The sequence below is a fragment of the Gobio gobio genome, assembly GCF_949357685.1.
Source record: "Gobio gobio genome assembly, chromosome: 17".
Taxonomy (NCBI): Eukaryota; Metazoa; Chordata; class Actinopteri; order Cypriniformes; family Gobionidae; genus Gobio; species Gobio gobio.
Window position 1 is genome coordinate 49240680 of NC_137110.1, and position 20797 is coordinate 49261476.

The 20797-nt window shown below is 39.5% G+C and overlaps 1 protein-coding gene across 1 annotated transcript in view; it reads right to left on the reverse strand.

The window, feature by feature from the left end:
* cdh22 (cadherin 22) overlaps window positions 1–20797 on the reverse strand; it is a 325753-nt gene that overhangs the window by 226342 nt on the left and 78614 nt on the right. The gene's annotated exons all lie outside the window — the stretch shown is intronic.

Sequence of the window (20797 nt, forward strand, 5' to 3'; positions counted from 1 at the left end):
CTGAGATGGCGAACGGGAACATGGTTTGAGTAACATTAGCAACACTATGATGTTGCAGGTATGTCTATTTGAAGCAAAAGGCTAATCATATTAAAGAGATAGTTCACCCAAAAGTGAAAATTAGCCCATGATTTACTCACCCTCAAGTCATCCGAGGTGTATATGACATTCTTCTTTCAGTCGAATAAAATCTGAGTTATATTAAAAATGTTCTGGCAAATCCAAGCATAATAATTGCAGTAATAGTTGCTCTGTTTTTGAAGTCCTAAAAAATGCATCTGCCCGTCAATTAACGTGCTCCACACGGATCCAGGGTGTTAATAAAGGCCTTCTGCAGCGAATCGATGCGTTTGTGTAAGAAAATATCCATATTTAAAAATGTATTTAATTTTTTTCTATGGCTCTGCATCAGCCGGCCCCGCGCCATCACTTCCGGCGAATAAGGTCAAAATACATGCAAAATACCGGCGCGATCATAGATATATACAAAGATTCCTCATTAGTGCCTTCGCGGATCGGTCGAATGAGGCATCTACGTATATATATCTTTGATCGCGCTAGTATTTTGACCTTATTCGCCGGAAGTTATGGCGCTTGGAAAACTAGATGACAATAGTCTGATAAGAGGTAAAAAAATAACAAATACTGTTGGGTTTCTCGCAGAAACCGATCGTTTCCGCATGGTTTAATAAGGATTCGTATGTCTATGTGTTTTTACTCTCATTGCTCTCATAGTACTCTAAAATATCCCCATTGACATCATTATACGACTATCACACTCCAACGGTTGGAGATAAAAATCTTCATTTGTGTTCTACTGAAGTAACAAAGACATCTACATCTTGGATGCCCTGGAGGTAAGCAGATAAACATACACATTTCGTTTTGGGGTGAACTATCCCTTTAAGTACAGCTATGTGTCCGATGTTGTAGAGAGCGATACATAAAACGCATTACCATATTGATACATCGACTTGTAGACGAGCCTATGAATGAGTGGAGGTGGGGCTCATTTGCTCATTTCATGGCTCAGCGTATACAAAAAAAGCAAGGGTGTACTTGCATTCAAGCTATTTTAAGGCATGAATAACATTTTTCACAGGAAAAAGTTTAAATATTTCATTTGAGTTTTGAGGGATATAATTATTGACTACAGGGGGACTTAGACAAACCATGTGCAATCAGCAGGGATGCCAACTTTTAAGATCAGGTTGGAGTGAGATTTTCTTTTCTTTTTTTTGGGGGGGGGGGGGGGGGTGTTGAGGGGCTGGCGATATACCACGGTATATCTATTTCGATTTCAGTTTCAATTCATAGCCTACTGTACATATAAGAAAATAAGGATATGTACGTTATTAACATTTTAAAATTTCACATTTAAAGAAATCTACTGTAGTGTTTAATCATATCTATATATTTTTTAAACTGCAAAACTACAATACTTTTTTGAGCAACTAGATTAGATACATGTATATTGATTAAAGATCCATAAAGGCACCAGTGGGTAATGGCATTACAAATGGAAATTATTTTTCGAGCCACAAAATTACTCTAATTTGCCTCTTTGAATAAGAATTCTGTAATTGAACCTTAATTACTATACTAATTGTAATATAAAAAATAAAAATATTAGAAGAAAAATATTTTTTAAGTGGTCATTAATGGACCATAATTATTGCACAAATAGTATTTAGTACCAAAATATCTCAAAATATTCAATAAATATTATTGAACTAAAATATAGAACATTTATTCAATTGAAAAATAGTTAAGGTGTATGGTCATATTTGACCATCAATGAGTAGCCTATGAGTGTGTGTGACCAATTAGTAAGGAATACCTGAGGGCTAAATACAATAAAAAAAACATTAACATTAATGTTAACATTGTTGCATCTCCATCACTCTCCATTATAAAACGATCCTGTATGGTTGACGTAATAATCAATGCACACTATGCTGTACTGTTTACCGAAACTTGCTGCAAACACCTGTAAAGTGGAGCTGTTGTGTATCCGCTTTAGCCATTCAAATGTATTGACAAGTATAGAGAGCTCCGTGAAGCACGTGACCACGCGCACCACAGGGAGATGAGAGAGCATGTCGCTACTCTGTTTTTCAACACTCTGGCTTTAACTGTTATGCCATAATAGCGCCAAAACGCTATTTATTGTTAGAATTTCGCATTAAAACTTAATTTTTTTTGAAAGCTTAGACTTTGTTTAATATCAAATGCAGGTTTGGCAATTTGGCGTGAGATTAAGTTGGGCAGCGTGAGAGCGTGAGACAGAGCCTGAAAGCGTGAGTATCACGCCAAATGCGTGAGAGTTGGCAACCTTGCATCAGTAAACACCATTGCTGAGTCTTTTCTCTTTAAAACTGCAGTGAACCAAAGACGTGGTTTGAAACCGCCCCTAATTCCTACCGTCACAAACATGTGACCAATCCTGTCAGCAAGAGGGCGGGGCTTTTCTCCACTGACTTTCTATGATGTCAAACAACCCATTCTCACTCCCAAGGCATGGTCAAGTGCCTTCCACATCACAATGAAGACGCTAAAGTTACGCCTAGACATCACTATATCGACACGCAGGTGCTCCATTGATTTCAGTTGTTTACCCAATGCAACAGATCAAGACACATTTAACTCTTTGCATTTGTAAAAGCAGTATTATAGGCTACTTTTATATTTTGGAGCAACTAACCCCACTCCAACCCTAAACCTACACACTTCTCAACAATTTAAAACACGTAACAGGCAAATACAAGTACAGTCACAGATATTTATTACAAAAACTGACCAAAAACAGTATAAAAGTATTAACTCATGTTGCATTCCAAGTCTTCTGAAGTCAAACGATATCTTCATGTGAAGAACAGAGTTGACTTTAATGTTTTAATCACTGAAATGATCCCACTGCTCCGTGAACACACACACACACACTAAGTCATATCTCATTCAAATGATACACAAGACTCTTGAGCATGACACAATCGGTCACTAGACACACGAGAGCCAATGCAATCTCACTATGAAATCTGACATAACGCTTCTTCGGGCGGCAATTTTTGAAATTTGAATGTGTTTATGATCTTCGGTGGATGGAAACGCTGATCGCTTTTGGGGATTTTCTTCACACAAATCAATCATTTGGCCTCATGCTGCGTTCACACCAAACGCGAATAGAGCGTCAGGAGTGAGTGATTTCCATGTTAAGTCAATGGAAAGGCGCGTTGACGCACGTCTGACGGTCCTGTGGTGCGATGGACGCGATTCCGCCTCATTCGCGCATCCAGTTAGCGCGAATGACACGAATTGAGCGTCTTGCGCGAGTGGTGCATTTTGTGCATTCACACGTTTGAAGCGAATTCACGTTTGATGCCCGACTTTGAAAAATGTTAACTTTGGCGTCAATTCGCGCTGCATTAACCAATCAGGAGCCTGCTCGCTGCGGTCATGTGGTAAAGTGACGTGATGAGAAACCCCGCATAATTTAAAAATACTACTATTGTGTCACAAAAGTTGGTTTTAAGACTTTTTCAGGTCAGAATGTAGTTGTTTAAAGCTCGATTATGTGGTTTATTTATAAAGAGAGCGCCTATTTAAAAAAAAATATCTTGCGTTTTCGGAGTTGTGAGATCCAGGCGATCACCGGGCACTCACCGCTCATAACCCCAGCGAGAGCAGCCTTTCCTCGGCCAGTCCTTCTGCCGTCTGCCGCTGGCTCTGATGTCCTGTAGTGGTTCGTCTTGTGTGGATCTAACGGGCGATCTTTGGTGTCATGAATCTATAATTTGTTGTCTACCAAATCGTATCGACTGAGGGCAAAGAGAAGTTTCATAACTTTATATTTTAAGGATATTTAAATATACATGCAGTGAAGATAATGTAGGAGTTGCCTGGACCACATATGTGTGGCTATTAATGTTTAATATATTTTTTTAATGAAAATGAAAAGAGGCGGAGTGGTGTTTTATGACATATTTCTCCTGGAGCGCCTTAAGCGTGCGTCTACTTCGATTCAAGCGCTTGATTTATACGTGCGTCCAATTCGCTGTGGACGCGCCAATGGATTCAAAATGTTCAAGCGTCCAACTAGACGCGGTAGACGTGATTTTGATGCTCTATTCATATTTGGTGTGAACGCAGCATCAGAACACTTGGAATATTTGTACGTTTTGAATAAATTGTGTCGTATCTGCCTGTTATATCCTGTGTTTTATATCATATAACACACAAATGGGCAGGTTTGGGGATGGGATGGGGTTGGGTTACATGTTCAAACGTGTCTAAATAGCGTAAATAAAATAAATGTAAATAAAATTATGCTGGCTGATTAACGCCTTGGGAGTGAGATCGGGTGTGTGTCAAAGCGTATGTGATTTATATGATTCAAAGCGTTTCTAAGGATGCTGATTTTTTAGAAGGCGGAGACTAATTAGCATATTCATGATTCCATGTATACTAATGAAGCAAGGGTGTCAAGTTACATGCAAGCTATTTTAAGGCACGAAGAGATTATTTTCACAGGAAAAAAAACGATTAAATATGTAATTTTGATTGTCAAAGATGAGTTTTTAGGGATAAAATGATTGACTTTAAAATTCACTGTTGCATATTACATGAAAAAAAGCACAAAAGCACGACTAACTATAACATCTTTTCAATATGCACGGGATCTAATATAATCCAACCTATTTGATGCAGAATATGTTACTTTCATATTGCATGCCACTCTGTTGTATATCTAACATCGACTCCAGAAGCTCTGCATTGTTTTTCTTTATGCGACAGGCACAGAGCGGCAGTTTTTCAAAACTCCTTTACAAGCATTCTGCCCCAGTTATCCCTGCGATTGGATTCCCGAGCGGACCGTAAGGGGTCCTTCAGTTGTCAGGACGCCTCCTTTGAAATCAGGCTTGAACGGGAAACTACCGCACAGCTCTTGTTTTATTGCACTGTGCAGATTTTTATTTCTGGGCATCTTGTCAAAAAGCTTTAGATGGTGTAATTATAGTGGTAAATTCCATCACTGATGTGAAAAGATCTAAATCAGCAGCCACAACACGTAGGACACTAAAGACTCTCTATAAGTATCAAACTAAAAGCCACTTAGCTGAACTTGAGTTTACCAACATAGATCCTGCTTACAAATGTTCATCATATGAGGGACAGCAGCCCCAAATGCGTTTGGACACTTTAGACACACTTAAAAATGCCTGAATGTCATTGCATTCGATAATAAAATATCAAACAAATGCCAACTTTGCTTTTCTTAAGCATTTTTGCTCAATGTCATCACTCAACTGGTAATTTCTAGTGGATGTTTTGGATTAAAAGTGTCTGCTTTGCCAGAAATGACATATTTTATCATCTGATGCAATGACATTTCAGACATTCATTTTTAAGTATGATTTAAGTTACTTTTGGCATCACTGTATCTTGTTTAAATGAGTTTTTCCAGATGCTTTCTGACGCTGTCATGCACGGCAACAAATCTTGCTTCCTTTCGCCCTCGTGCTACATTTGAACGGCTAAATCGGTGTAAGTCAATAAAGGAGGGAATTATTATATAATTAAACGTATACAAACAATAACACACTCCACTGAAACTGCAGCAAAAAGGGCAATGCCGTTGAAGCCCGTGGGCTTTGCTGTGTGGACGAAACCACCTATTAATGTAAAAGGTATTTGTGTGGGGCCTAAAGGTACAATTATATGTGAGTTAATGGACTTTGACAGCTTTAAATCTATAGAGAAACATGAACAGGGTTCTGCGTGTTTTTCAAGTCATATAACAAAAGACAATCACATGCAATATCCACCCAAAATTTGCATATCAAGACCAAATCAAGCAGGTTTCATATCCTATGTTTACCATAACCACGTGCTGGGAAGGAAGCGTAGAAGAACCCTGAGAAAAACTGCATATCGTGAGTTTGTGTGATTAGATGTGCATTAATTAATAGTGAGACACGCATATAACTTTGATAACATTCTCTGAACTTTAAAGTGCTTTTTTTGTTTCAAAACTGTCTTTGCAATAACTCAGGAATGCATTTTATTTTCATATATTTAATAAATCGACCAAAGATTATGTTCACAAGCAAATCACACTTATTCCTTTTAAATAAACGTTTTGCATTTTGCACAAATGATCGTGACTTTAACGGTAAAAGACTGTAAAAATGCTACGTTAAAACTGGTTAACAGAAAGTTTCCGTACTACGGTGAATAACTGTAAAAGAGCTAACCTAACATTTAATGTAAGTCATTGAGTAATTTATGGTGAAAAAACGTAAATTGACATTCCCAGAATTCCCTGCGGGAAACTTCACATTTGATGTATATTTTAGTTTTTCTAATCAGTTATGTAGGGTTTTATGTTACATCTAATGTTGATAAATTAATGTTTATTGCATTTTTTTTATTTCATGTGCGCTGTTTACAATAATTTTTACAACAACGTATTGTATTCACGGTTTTACTGTAAATGCAAATGCATGATGGGAAATTTTCGGTCAGTCCTGTAATATTATTGTAACTATACTGTAGAAGCGTTATTTTACAGCCACCGCAAAGCATTGTGGGATCGCTGCTGTTTGAAGTTTGAAATTACGCGGCCAATGGTACCAGAAGTATTCAACCATTTTTGGAAGAAGCAACATATCAGGTATGTAACATGAAATGAGCATGTTACATTATTATTATTAATAACGGTGATCTGAGTGAGTGCTGATTGTTTCGTTTGGTATATTTCCGCGACATTAGCGCTAGGTCCCGTTACTAACGTTAGCTCAACTCGCCTCGACTTGCTCGCTCCCGGTAGAAACCTCCTGAACTGACTGCGGTGAAGTTCGCATCTTCTTACTCTATCCAACTTAACTAACTTCACCGCAGTCCTGAATGGTCAACACCGAAGGAATCCTAAGCTAAAGTAAAAAATGTGGATACTTGTATAAGTGTGTAATGTGTTGTTACATAGTGTGTTAATAAAACAAAGAAAAGATGCCATTGTTTTGTTGTTAATTGCGGAAGACGGAAAATTACAGAATTTTATTGTAATATTTACAAATAACAGGAATATTTAATTGTAATTCTGTCTTGTAAAATTACAGTAAATTCCTGGCAACTGCGTTGCAGCAAATTTACAGGAGATTTTACTGTAATAATCACAGTAGCATTGCTGTATAAAAAATTCTGTACTTACTTGCTGTAATATGGCCATAGTTGCCAGGAATATATAACACACATTTTTAACCATGTGTGTTACCATGATGGTGTTTAGTGTTTGTGTGAATGACACTGTGCACCTTCTATATATTAGTATTGTCCTTCTAACAGCTTTGATTCATCTTGTGACTCTCATCTCCACTGTGATTGGCGGTTGTCAGTATATATCAAACATAACAGATATTAGTATTTCAATAAGTTGGTAATTTAACATTATTTCAGTTAACGAAATATGGTTATTTACTGTAAATTAAACTTAAATCTGTAAAACCTAAAATGTTACTACCGTATTTTTTACGGTAACGTTCTGGCAACCACAGCTGCCGTTTTTTTACCGTAAATTTTACGGGGATTTTTTGTTTTACAGTGTTTGTGCAACTAGCTGTTTACATGTATAGATTATCATCTGTCAGAATCGAATTGAATCCAATTGCAGAATCTGAATGCCCTGTCCATTCAACAACTAGTCAACTATATTAGATTTTTATATTATTTATTATTTTGGATTGTATCAGGTCTAAGGTGTTTATGTTTCTTGTTTCTTTTTATGCTTTCTTTTATATGCACATTTTCTTCATGTACAGCAATTTGGCGTAACTCTGTTGCTTTTAAATGTGCTATAGAAATAACATTTGACTTGACTTGAACTATAAATTGATGTATAAAATATGAAGCAAGGACTGTTGGGAGATATGGAGCATGCATGGAAAGTTTCAAATCTGACTCAATCAGGTGATCAATAACCTGCATGCAACTTACTAACCGTTTACTACTCTTCAAATCAAAGGGTAATGATAATAACGTCGCTTAAGCTCCCAACCCCAGCCAGAAGCTTAACCCTAATATCTGATAATAGCGTTGATCCAGGACGTCTACCCTGAGAATTCACTGTAAGCAACATGTTTGATATATTACAACAACGACGGCCTTTAAATAAAAACCTGAACACATCATCTTCAGTGCCACATTAACATCCTTTCCTCGTCATGTAGGCCTACGTGCCGCCCTACACCACCTGATTAGGTTACATTAGCTGTGCACAAATTAATAAACGTCAGATAAATACCTTCCGTGCATCAGATTATGATGCATCATCAATTACAACAAACTGACAGATGGTGAAAGCAAATGAACACACACATTGCCTGCGAGCGCCGGGTGGGCCGCGTCTCTCCAGCAGACGCATTAGGACCCGCTAAAGTCTGTAATCCCTACGAGTCAGCAAAATTTGCTGCGTGGCAAACCCTTGACTTCATTTGGCACCGGGCGATGGGATTTCGGAGCGGTAATCTTCTCAGCTCCGCGTCCTTTCCCCCGCTATCCACCTCTGAATAGCAGCTTCCCACTTGAGGGGGAATTCAGCCCGTCGATGGTGCAGTTTATTTGCACGCACAGTGTGTTGTTTTACCACCCCAATCACTAAAGGAATTATGGAAATAAAATGATGGCACAATTTCACTCACAAGGATGTTATTCGCACAGTGCAATTCCCCATCCAAATCCCTGCAGGTCTCTTATGAAGTACGATCTGAAGACTTTCAACACTGCAATCCAGACACCTGAACACAGCACACATCTGGACATATGCCTAAACATAACTCTTCATTACTTGATCATCATCGTCATCATCATTACAAGCGGTTGGGGAGTAACTAATTCCAAGCAATAGCACTTCACTACCTGGATCAGATGCGTGACAACAACTAATCTAGCTCTTTTGCAGTTTTTTTGTGTATTATGGATGCAAATTTGCACCAAAACAAACTCATGTGGTGGCAATTTTATGTTAGTATTGTTGAGATACTTACATACTTTTTATAAATATTTTTTTATTTAAAGGTCCCATGGCATGGCATTTTTCTATTATTTTATAGTGTTTCCTGAGGTGTACTTATATTGTTAGTATGATTTTTACATCATAAAATGTCATAATTTAGAAATAAAAGTCATTTTTTCTATACTGCTGTTTGCCCTGTGGCTGAATGCCCTGCTTCAAGAGGCGTGTCTGCTGTGAGACTTCAGTAAAAACGGCCACTGTTGTGATTGGCTGACATCTTTGCATTTTAAATGAGCGGAGGGGGCGTGGTTTAACGAGGCACGAGCAGGCACGAGTCTGCCAGAGACGGATGGACCTGAGTTCACTTCTCATCAGTTCTCTCAGCATGTCTCAGTTCAGGGTGAACTGTTGTAGTTACTAGCATATACTTCAGGTTATTAGTTTATTTCTAGTCGGAGGGACTGTCACTCATGTCAGAAAGTTAGTAACTTTAGTAAATGATGGATCAGCGCTGACTGGAGACGCGAACCGTTTAGAACGATTCAGTTCGATTTGGTGAACTGGTTCGGTTCACTAAAAAGAACCGATTCAAAAGAATGATTCGTTCGCGAACCGGACATCACGGAGACGGAGCGATTGCTAACAAAGTTATTTATAGTAACTACTGAGTTATGAGAGCGCTGTCTGTCAGCGCAAGTTTATTGTGTTTGTATCTGAGAGTTCTGAATAAACACGAGTCCCAGTCACGCCGAGTCCGTCTTCATCATTATTCTACCAACTTTGTAACACATGCAATGTACCATTACAGCGAGATGAACGAGTTAGTAAGTGTTGAGTATAGCATTATTTCTAGATATGTTCCAATCATATGATAAGCGTCAGTGACGCGCATTGAGTAACGTTACACAGCGCAAACAAAGACACAACAGCAGTAAGCGAATGTAATCCAGTTTATTGTGGGGAAAGCTGGCTAGCCTAGCCGGATACCCTCACGCTTACCCTCCTTCTGCTTAATCTCACGCCGCGTTTGGTGCCTCCGCTGTGGGCCAGATGCAGTACTGGGGGTCGGGGATGTTGAAGGCCGAGCTTCGGCGTGTGTGAGGTTTATCTCTAAAGACGTGACTCTGCTGGTGTTGAGCAGAAAAGACTGTATGCACATTTAAGAACAGATAGACGTGACGAGGACGTACAAAACACTGACTCACAAGATAGAAAACACCTTTCTGTCGGGAGAGAGAGAGAAGCCGCAGTGTGTGCACGAATAATAAATAATTAGCTACACATAAGAAATCAATGATCACAGATCAGAAGGAACTGAAAAAAGACTTCTGTTTTCATATGTACATCCAAACACAGAGAAACTGCCAGCGTTCACTCGTTCACAACCCATGATCTCTCGAGCGTTTGCATGGGCGTGGCAGATTCTCTGGGCGGAGGAAAGGGAGGAAACCGTTCCTGCTTGGACGTCAAACCAGGAGACTTCAGGATTGGCTCGTCTGGCCTGTCATTTTCTCAAAGGCAGAGAAAGACAGCCAGAACTCGGTTTTACACCGATCAACATTTCTATCCACTTGGGGACAATATTCAGGCTAGGGGAACTCATATTAATGTTGAAATACCTCATAAAATGAAAATTTCATGCCATGGGACCTTTAAAAAACTATATATTTTTAATTCGATATTTTCTGTATCAATGTTAAATATTTAGTAATTTGCTGCGTATTTTTGTAATTTTGTATGATTTAAAAAATAAATAGTCTATATAGATTTTAATCATATTTATTTTAGTTTTAGTACATTTAGTACATCAAATTGAACTAAATGAAAACTAAACTTGTTAATTGAACTAAATTTGAAATTTGCCTCTCCTGCACAATGTAACATTTTTTCAGTAAAATATCCAAAAACCACTAGGCCAGTGTTATATATTTTGTTCAGTTGAGTACTTACAATATCCCAAATGTTTCCAACTATTTGTAAATCGTGAGAAATTGCGTCATATCTGCTTTCTCCTCGGTTTCCGGTTTTATTTAGCAAAATGCTTTACTCTCACTGCCGTGTGTAACAAGTGTCATAGCAGCCGCTGAGAGAACACATAGAGTAACGTCATAACTTCATTTTCAAATATGATAATCAGACGCGCAAATGCGTTACCTCATACTCATGACCAGAAAAACGGAAGTGGCGCCGGCGACGGCATTGTGCAGTGTTGCCAACTCTCGCGAGACAAATAAGCAACAGCAGCTTCAAAAACAACTGGATCTCAATGTGCATATACTATCTGCCCTAAATAGTATTGAAAATTACTAATGTCACATACTATTTAGGATGGAAAGTATGCACATTGGGACACAGGGAAGCACTAAGGGAGCGCTGTAATATAGCCACATATTTTTAATAAAATAAATTCTAACCATACCTGCTGTTATTATTAGTATACTTTTTTTATTTTTATAATGGGCTGTAATGATAAATGCATTATTAAAAATATTAAAAAAATTAAATTAGGTGCCTCTCCTCCCTGTTTCCTCTCCATCTCTGCTTGTGGCATTATTTGTTAAAATGTATACTTCTATTTATGTCTACTAACTATCATTACGTGCATTTATAACGTCACATGCCTGCACGTGGAACGCGATTTTTCTTCAATGAGGGGGAGAAGGAGGCGGGATGTATGAGGACGGATTACTACAGAACTTGTATTGGCACTGCAAGTTGCTTTGGATAAAAGCGTCTGCCATATGCAAAAATGTAAATGAGAAGACAGTGTCAGTCCATGTATTGGACAAAACAGCGACCATAAATGTAAAGAAACGAAGTTTTTTAAATTTTTTCCTAACAAGCAACAACATTTTTTAAAATAAGCCCAAAAAACCGCAACCCACGACTCGCGAAAAAAGAAGCCCAAAGTCGCGTGTTATACGCAGGCTCGGTAACTATGCAGCTGTGTCATAATAAAAGTCCCGTTGGCGACTGTGTCATAATAAAAGTCCCGCTGCTCGCGAGGCGTGTGTTGTGTTCATCTCATTAACAATCGCTCCAGCGGTTCCTGAGCTCCACAACACTCGCTCCTGCTCTTCTTCAGACTACAGTAACGTTAATAATCATATCCATCACATCCGAGTCCTATCCCCATTCTTTCCCACCGGCTGTGAGGTGAAGACCACATGTCCCAAGATTCTGCACTCAAACTTGGCGTCATCAAACTACGCCTTTGCTTTGAATAGACAAACTCTAGCGGACGGAAAAGTTACATAGTGCACCTTTAACTGAAATATAATACATTATATATATATATATATATATATATATATATATATATATATATATATATATATATATATATATATATATATATATATATATATATATATATACTTTTTTCTTTTTTTTCTATGGTTTCAGTTTTAGTTTGTTACCTATAGCATAACCGACATTGTACTGAAACATACTGTCAAAGAATGAGTTAGAAATTTTGATTAATTTTGGACCCAAATCATTTGATTCAATCGATTCATCAATTTGATCGTTTGATTCACATATTCAATTAAAAGACTATAAATGATGAGTAGCATGAAATTTGGAAAATGTGTAAGTCTGATTTTAGAGACGAAAATATCAACCCCAAAATAAAATCCATGTTCAGTTCAGCATGTTCATTTAGTCATGATACATGATAACACAACACAAGAACAATGCATTTACATTTTCATACATATGCATCAGTATGAGCCTAATTATCTGTGAAATGAGCGTGGTTCTCGTCACTCTGTCGTATGAGATCATTCACATGCACTACATGCGTTATCCGTGCGGACGGCCATTCTTCTTACTTCCTTCACAAGCGAACACATCCTACATTCATCAGACTCCAGAGTGACTCACTCCTATTTCTCATCCTGTGAGGCCCTGGAAAACACACACACACATTCAGGGTCTCACAATAGAGTCTACTTAATTGTTTTCTTACTAAGAGGCAAATTAATTTTCGGGATGTACATCTAATCGCAGCATAGGGAGGGGAGGTAATTTGTTAATGGAACAGGGAGAAAATGGCAGGCTGGCCTCTCTCGCTCACTCCCTCGCGCTGATAAATGACAGAAATCTCCTCGCACACCCATGTCAGTCTTTTGAAGAGAATCGGGGGGAACTAAAGTGGGTTAAAAAAACACAGTCATTACATATATTTTGCTGTCAGAGCGAAGCAGAGAGCGAGGGAGCGAGAGAGAGAGACAGACTAGAAGGGAAGCAGTATCGCTTTGTTCACCCGGCGGATTCGATAACCCACAGACTTCATTTAATCACTATCTCGCTGTTCCCCCTGAGGTCCTCTCCGCCTCCTCTGGGACCGTTCTGCCTCTGTTTAAGCACTTTTAATTATGTTTTAACTACAGCCTAATCATGCCAACTTTGTCCTGACGAAGCACTTACAAAAATATCCCCCGCCCCACCTCTTAACCACCCTGAATATATAAACCAGCGCAACTAGAGGAGTCAGATCATGAGTAATCTCATTTTGCATAACCTTCTGAAATAAGACAGATCAACGTACTACGAATCAACTAAGCTGCTCATTCTGAAATCTGAAAAGTGTTGTCAGTAGTGTAATGCTATCTATTGAATGCTGGAGTTATATTAAAACACATCCTGGCTCTTACAAGCTTTATAATGAGAGTGAATGGAGCCTTAGATTTTGAAGCCCAAAAAAAGAGCATCCATCCATCATAAGAGTGATCCATACGGCTACAGGGGTTTAAAGGTGCACTATGTAAAAAAAAAAAAATTCAGTAAAATATCCAAAAACCACTGGGCCAGTGTTATATATTTTGTTCAGTTGAGTACTTACAATATCCCAAATGTTTCCAACTATTTGTAAATCGTGAGATGCTATTTTAACCAATGAACCGGGACGTGTGAGGGAGTGGCCTGTCGATGACGTCATATCTGCGTTCCCCTCGGTTTCCGGTTTTATTCTGCAGAAACGCTTTACTCTCACTCCAGTGTGAACAAGTGTCATAGCAGCCGCTGAGAGAACACACAGAGTAACGCCATCCCATCATCAACACACTCAGATGTGTCTAATATAATAAACAGAGCTGCGTTACCTCACACTCATGACTGGAAAAGCGGAAATGGTGCCTGCGACTGTGGCATAATAAAAGTCCAGCTGCTCGCGAGGACTCATCTTATTACCAATCGCTCCAGCGGTTCCTCAGCTCCACAACACTCGGTCCTGCTCTGCTTCAGACTACAGTAACGTTAATAATCACATGAACATGATTTCTGCCCGAGTCTTATCCCCATTCTTTCCCACCGGCTGTGAGGTGAAGACCACATGTCCCAAGATTCTGCGCTCAAACTTGGCGTCATCAAGCTACACCTTTGTTTTGAATAGGCGACCTCTAGCGGACGGAAAAGTTACAAAGTGCACCTTTAATAGAACCCTTCTGAAGCAAAGCCATGCGTTTATGTAAGAAAAATATCCATATTTATAACGTTATAAACTATAATCACTGGCTTCCGGTAACGGCCGTACGCGAGTCGAGTTCCGGCGGGAGAGTGACCTCTGACACATGACGTATTGGCAAACGCATGGGCATCGGAACCGTAGTATATCACGTCCAATATCATTGGTTTTTAAGACCACTGATATTAGACCCACTCACTCTTACCATCTCCAATTTAGCAGATACATATATATACCCCTTTCACACAGCACGTTGATCCCGGGAAATGACCAGACTGCCTTTTGTGTGAACGCAAACCCGTCCCGGGATTGATTCCGGGATGCGCCCTGTGTAAACAAAAGGCAGAATCAATGCCGTAAGGAGTGTGTCGTAGTAATAGCGCTGAAGCTGAGATCGTTCGCCAGCTTAATGAAACGCTACACGATGCGCTAGTTTATGATCGAATCAGAAAAAAATACACAAGCGTGGTTTCTCAAGAGATATCGCAGATCATAAGCAAACTTAAGACCCTGCAGAGACATTACATGTCACATCGATGTCACATGTCTTTACGGGGTGTGTTTGAATGCACACACAGATTGCGGAAAATCACTGGCGGTGTGAATGAACCAACGGGACACGTTATCAGAGTAACCTCTGTGTGAAAGGGGCTTATGTCTGTTTTGTCACAGTGTTTATGTCACTTTTCAGAGCACCGTTAGTCAAATCTATTCCACTTGAGGAACGCCCTAATAAGTTAAACTCCATTCCACGTTTTAGCTACAGCCTTGACTTCCATACTTCTGCTTCTTCAAATCCATGAGACTCATTCAGAGGCTGAATCCGAAATCGCCCCCTAAACGCTCATCCACTATTCACTATGTTAGTTCATTTGAAGGAGTGAATGAAAACGAGTGCGTGAAGTCGGACAGCCGTTGAGTGGACATCGGCTGTACGCTCGTTATAGCGGTGCAATGTGGGATTGAATGAGTGCACTGGATAACGTCCACTATGGTTTCGGACACCACTACAAATGGCTGTCCCCTCAAATAGTGCCCTATTTGAGGGTATAGGGGGAGATTTCGGATTCAGCCCCACTCTAAATTAAACTTAATTTCTGTGTTTTCAATACTCGCATCGCACCTTCTCACAGCAAGGTCAACAAAGCCTCTTAGCTTATCGTCTAATCAGGTGTGTCTGGCTGTGTGCTCACACACTGTCACTAAACAGCTGCTGTTTTTTGTTCAAAACGACTTCTTTTGCTGCGTTTTAGTTTTAGGCTATAAATGCCTTTAATTAAAAGGCACCAAAATACAGGAAATGGCATCTAAAAAGAAATTTCAACCACATTTTTGTTTGCCTCTGACGCCCATGGACGAACACAGAAGCACAGAGGATAGAGCAAAACAAAACACGGCCATTAATTTGAAGTCCAAAATTGGCATTTATAATGTTACAACAGATTTTTATTGCAAATAAATGCTGTTCTTTTGAACTTTCTAGTCATCAAAGAATCCTGAAAAATAAATTCCATCATGATTTCCACAAAAATATGAACTGTTGTCAACATTGATAATAATCATAAATGTTTCTTGAGCAGCAAATCCTCATAGAATCATGTGACCCTAAAGACTGTAGTAATGATGCTGAAAATTCAGCTTTGATCACAGGAATAAATTACACTATATATTCACACAGAAAACAGCTGTTTTGAATTGTAATAATATTTCACTGTTTTTACTGTATTTTTGATCAAATGAATGCAGCCTTTGTGAGCAGAAGAGCTCAATACAGATGTTGGTATTCCTAAACAAACACCAAAAGCAGCAGATAAAGCACTTTTTGTATTCTCCAAATATTCTGTGCAAATATTCTTCTTCAACAAAACTTTCTGCACATAATCCATCCTGAACATTCAGTACAAACACACTCTATTCAAACTCATTGCCATCATTTCCTCTCTTCATGTCACTCAGACCTGTGTGAGTTACATTTTTCTGTGAAACACAGAAGAATGAAGAATGTTCTCGCTGACATTTTCTGAACATCAAGGATTTAGTAACCAGAACAAACAATCATAAAAGTACAATAACTTTTGTCATACGGCTCATGCACTCTATTCCAAGGCTTGTGTGAGACCGAAATCCAAGCCATTCTTCATCGACAATCGACGTAAAAAGAATATTGTGCACAAGCCGCATGGAATATGTCTGGAGTCTGAGCTAAAAGCCTCAACTCACCTAAAACTTTCCTTTCGCTGCCTTGCATGCTCTGCTGATCCTACAAGAAATGCAAATCTAGTTCCAGCTGGTATTTAACTAACAAAGCATTTATGGAAATAGCCACGCCCAACCTGCTAACCATCCTGAATATATATCAGCGATCCCTGCTGCTAGAGCAGTCACACACACACACAAGCGCGAGCGCGCGATCAGCCGCTCTCTAATGGGCTATTGTGTTAGCTGTAATAGCAAGGCCAGATCTAGCAAGTGGAGAAGTGCCTTCCGCAAAGTCGTCATGGAGACAGAGAGACAGAGGTGCCGGCGCTCTGCTAAAATACTGAGAGCCAGTACAGTCTGAGAAAAAGCCCAGAGATACGGCCTCTCCCACACATTTCTCCCATTACGTCTAACTTTGTGTGAACTCGTGTCACTGCGAAATTGTAACGGAACAGCCATTTTGTGCAGTTCTCTTTGTGCCACTGAGCAGCGAGAGCCGAGCGAACACAGTCAGATGGGTGAGAGTTTGCATGTCAGATGTGATTCGCAACTACCTGAAATTAATAATGCACTTCTATGAAACAGATACTTCTGACTGTGATATAAATATATATATATACACTCACCTAAAGGATTATTAGGAACACCATACTAATACTGTGTTTGACCCCGTTTCGCCTTCAGAACTGCCTTAATTCTATGTGGCATTGATTCAACAAGGTGCTGAAAGCATTCTTTAGAAATGTTGGCCCATATTGATAGGATATCATCTTGCAGTTGATGGAGATTTGTGGGATGCACATCCAGGGCACGAAGCTCCCGTTCCACCACATCCCAAAGATGCTCTATTGGGTTGAGATCTGGTGACTGTGGGGGCCATTTTAGTTCAGTCAACTCATTGTCATGTTCAAGAAACCAATTTGAAATGATTGGAGCTTTGTGTCATGGTGCATTATCCTGCTGGAAGTAGCCATCAGAGGATGGGGACATGGTGGTCATAAAGGGATGGACATGGTCAGAAACAATGCTCAGGTAGGCCGTGGCATTTAAACGATTTCCAATTGGCACTAAGGGGCCTAAAGTGTGCCAAGAAAACATCCCCCACACCATTACACCACCACCACCAGCCTGCACAGTGGAAACAAGGCATGATGGATCCATGTTCTCATTCTGTTTACGCCAAATTCTGACTCTACCATCTGAATGTCTCAACAGAAATCGAGACTCATCAGACCAGGCAACATTTTCCAGTCTTCAACTGTCCAATTTTGGTGAGCTTGTGCAAATGTGTAGCCTCTTTTTCCTATTTGTAGTGGAGATGAGTGGTACCCGGTGGGGTCTTCTGCTGTTGTAGCCCATCCACCTCAAGGTTGTGTGTGTTGTGGCTTCACAAATGCTTTGCTGCATACCTCGGTTGTAACGAGTGGTTATTTCAGTCAAAGTTGCTCTTCTATCAGCTTGAATCAGTCGGCCCATTCTCCTCTGACCTCTAGCATCAACAAGGCATTTTCGCCCACAGGACTGCCGCATACTGGATGTTTTCCCTTTTCACACCATTCTTTGTAAACCCTAGAAATGGTTGTGCGTGAAAATCCCAGTAACTGAGCAGATTGTCCCGTCTGGCACCAACAACCATGCCACGCTCAAAATTGCTTAAATCCCCTTTCTTTCCCATTCTGACATTCAGTGTGGAGTTCAGGAGATTGTCTTGACCAGGACCACACCCCTAAATGCATTGAAGCAACTGCCATGTGATTGGTTGATTAGATAATTGCATTAATGAGAAATTGAACAGGTGTTCCTAATAATCCTTTAGGTGAGGGTATATATATATATTAACTTTTTATAGACATACTAATCGAATTACAACAGGTTGTGCACAAGCTTGAACACTTTATAGTACGTCTTCATTAGTTATTAAGTACATTTGTTAACATTAACTAACAATGAACAATACTTTTATCATTTATGAATCTCAGTTAATGTTAATTCCAACATTTACTAATGTCCAATAAACAGTATCCAGACCTGTATGGCTTACTTTATTATATAAAGTGCCCAGATTTTGCTATTTTAAAAGTCCCTACAAGAGGTTTACATGAATCCAAGGTCAAAAAACACTTTCATTTTCTCATAGTATACATTTCAACATCAGCACTTTACTGTCAATGTCTCTGATTGGTCAGACGGCTCAGTCTGTTGTGATTGATCTACTCTGCTCTGATTGGTCAGACGGCCCAGTCTCTTTTGACTGGTCTACTCTGCTCTGATTGGTCAGATGTCTCAGTCTGTTGTGATTGATCTACTCTGCTCTGATTGGTCAGATAACCCGGTCTGTTGTGATTGGTCTACTCTGCTCTGATTGGTCAGATGGCCCGGTCTATTGTGATTGATCTACTCTGCTCTGATTGGTCAGATGACCCGGTCTGTTGTGATTGGTCTACTCTGCTCTGATTGGTCAGAAGGCCCAGTCTGTTGTGATCAATCTACTCTTCTCTGATTGGTCAGATGGCCCGGTCTATTGTGATTGATCTACTCTGCTCTGATTGGTCAGATGACCCGGTCTGTTGTGATTGGTCTACTCTGCTCTGATTGGTCAGATGGCCCAGTCTGTTATGATTGGTCTACTCTGCTCTGATTGGTCAAATGGCCCAGTCTGTTGTGATTGGTCAATGCAAGACCAATGTTAAAAATGCATTAACTAATGTTAACTAATAGCACTTTATTGTAATGTGTTACCCATCTCACCATGGTTAGGCACTAAAAAAACACACAAACATAAGCTGTGAGTCAAAGGTCAGCTCCAGAAAAGGAAGCGTGCATCACTTATGTGCTCTGATTATTTGGGAAAGAAAGGAATCTGCATTCTGTGTCGTGCGAGAGCTTCTCAATTCCATGCATATCTGACCTTCAGAAAGGGTAACAAATAACCTTCTAATGCATGTAATGCTAGCTATTCACATGAGCAACACGTCACTGAAGAAACCAGAAATCTGAGAAAAGGACACACTTGTGAAATGACAAAAAAAGTGAGGAACAACATTCACAGTTTGCGTCAACATGAAATCATTAATAACCCTATTTACATCTAAAGCATATTCCTGCTGTTATTGTGAATGATTCATCACTGCATGTTATTACAAAGGACATGTGTTAGAAATGTTTCATTCAAATATAAGTAATTGACATGACCTATGTGGGTCCACTGCGCAATAACAAGCAATACCCAAATTACAAATAACATCCAAATCTCTATTTTGAAGTAGAACGGCCATTTTTCACCATCAAATCAATGTCCAATGATTATAATAAAGTCTTGCCTAATAATATTTCTCATTTCACTCTAAAATGCATCACATTTACGGAGGTGAAATGAGTAGCGAGGGCTGATTCCTCTTATCCAAATGCACACAGATCATACACACAGATGTACAGGAAATGTGTGTGTGCTTTGAAAGTGATTTGCAAGCTTTGCTACAGGTAAGTGGCAGTGTTGTGCTGCAAGCCTCCGCTTTGCTGACTTGGCATCCCGTTCAATTTCAGAGACATCAGTAACAGACTATAGACAAGAGATTTTTCCAAAACGCTCAGCATTAGAGAACGGGAGATGTTTCATAACTGCACTGTTAGTTATTCAAATAAGGACCAAATAAAAGTGAAAATGAGTGGTTTTACGTCGGCAAAGGCATTGGGTTTGATTTGGTTTGCAGCAGGCCAAAATTATGAAGCACATTTAACGCATTTTTACACATTATAGCTTAAGTTTTGAACAGTGAACAACTTTATGAGGTGGGTTTAATGAGGAGACACAAAAACCTGTGTTGGAAAGTGTTTTAAGGTGCTTGCTTGGAGGCAGCATTGCGTTTCTTTTGATAAAAGCATCTGCTTCGTAGGCAAAAGTATGAGCATTCAAGGCATCTGGAGCCTAATGAATTACTTCAAACTTCTAACGCCTCCATTTAGAAAATAATATTTAAATTATGAACAGGTCCTTCCACTCGTGCCAAGATTGTGAATGGCATTTGAGAGGTATATGCAGGGGCGCCGCTAGCAATTTTGGGCCCTATGAAAGAATATGATGTTGGGCCCCCTTTTTTTCAAGATTCAAGATTCAAGAGTTT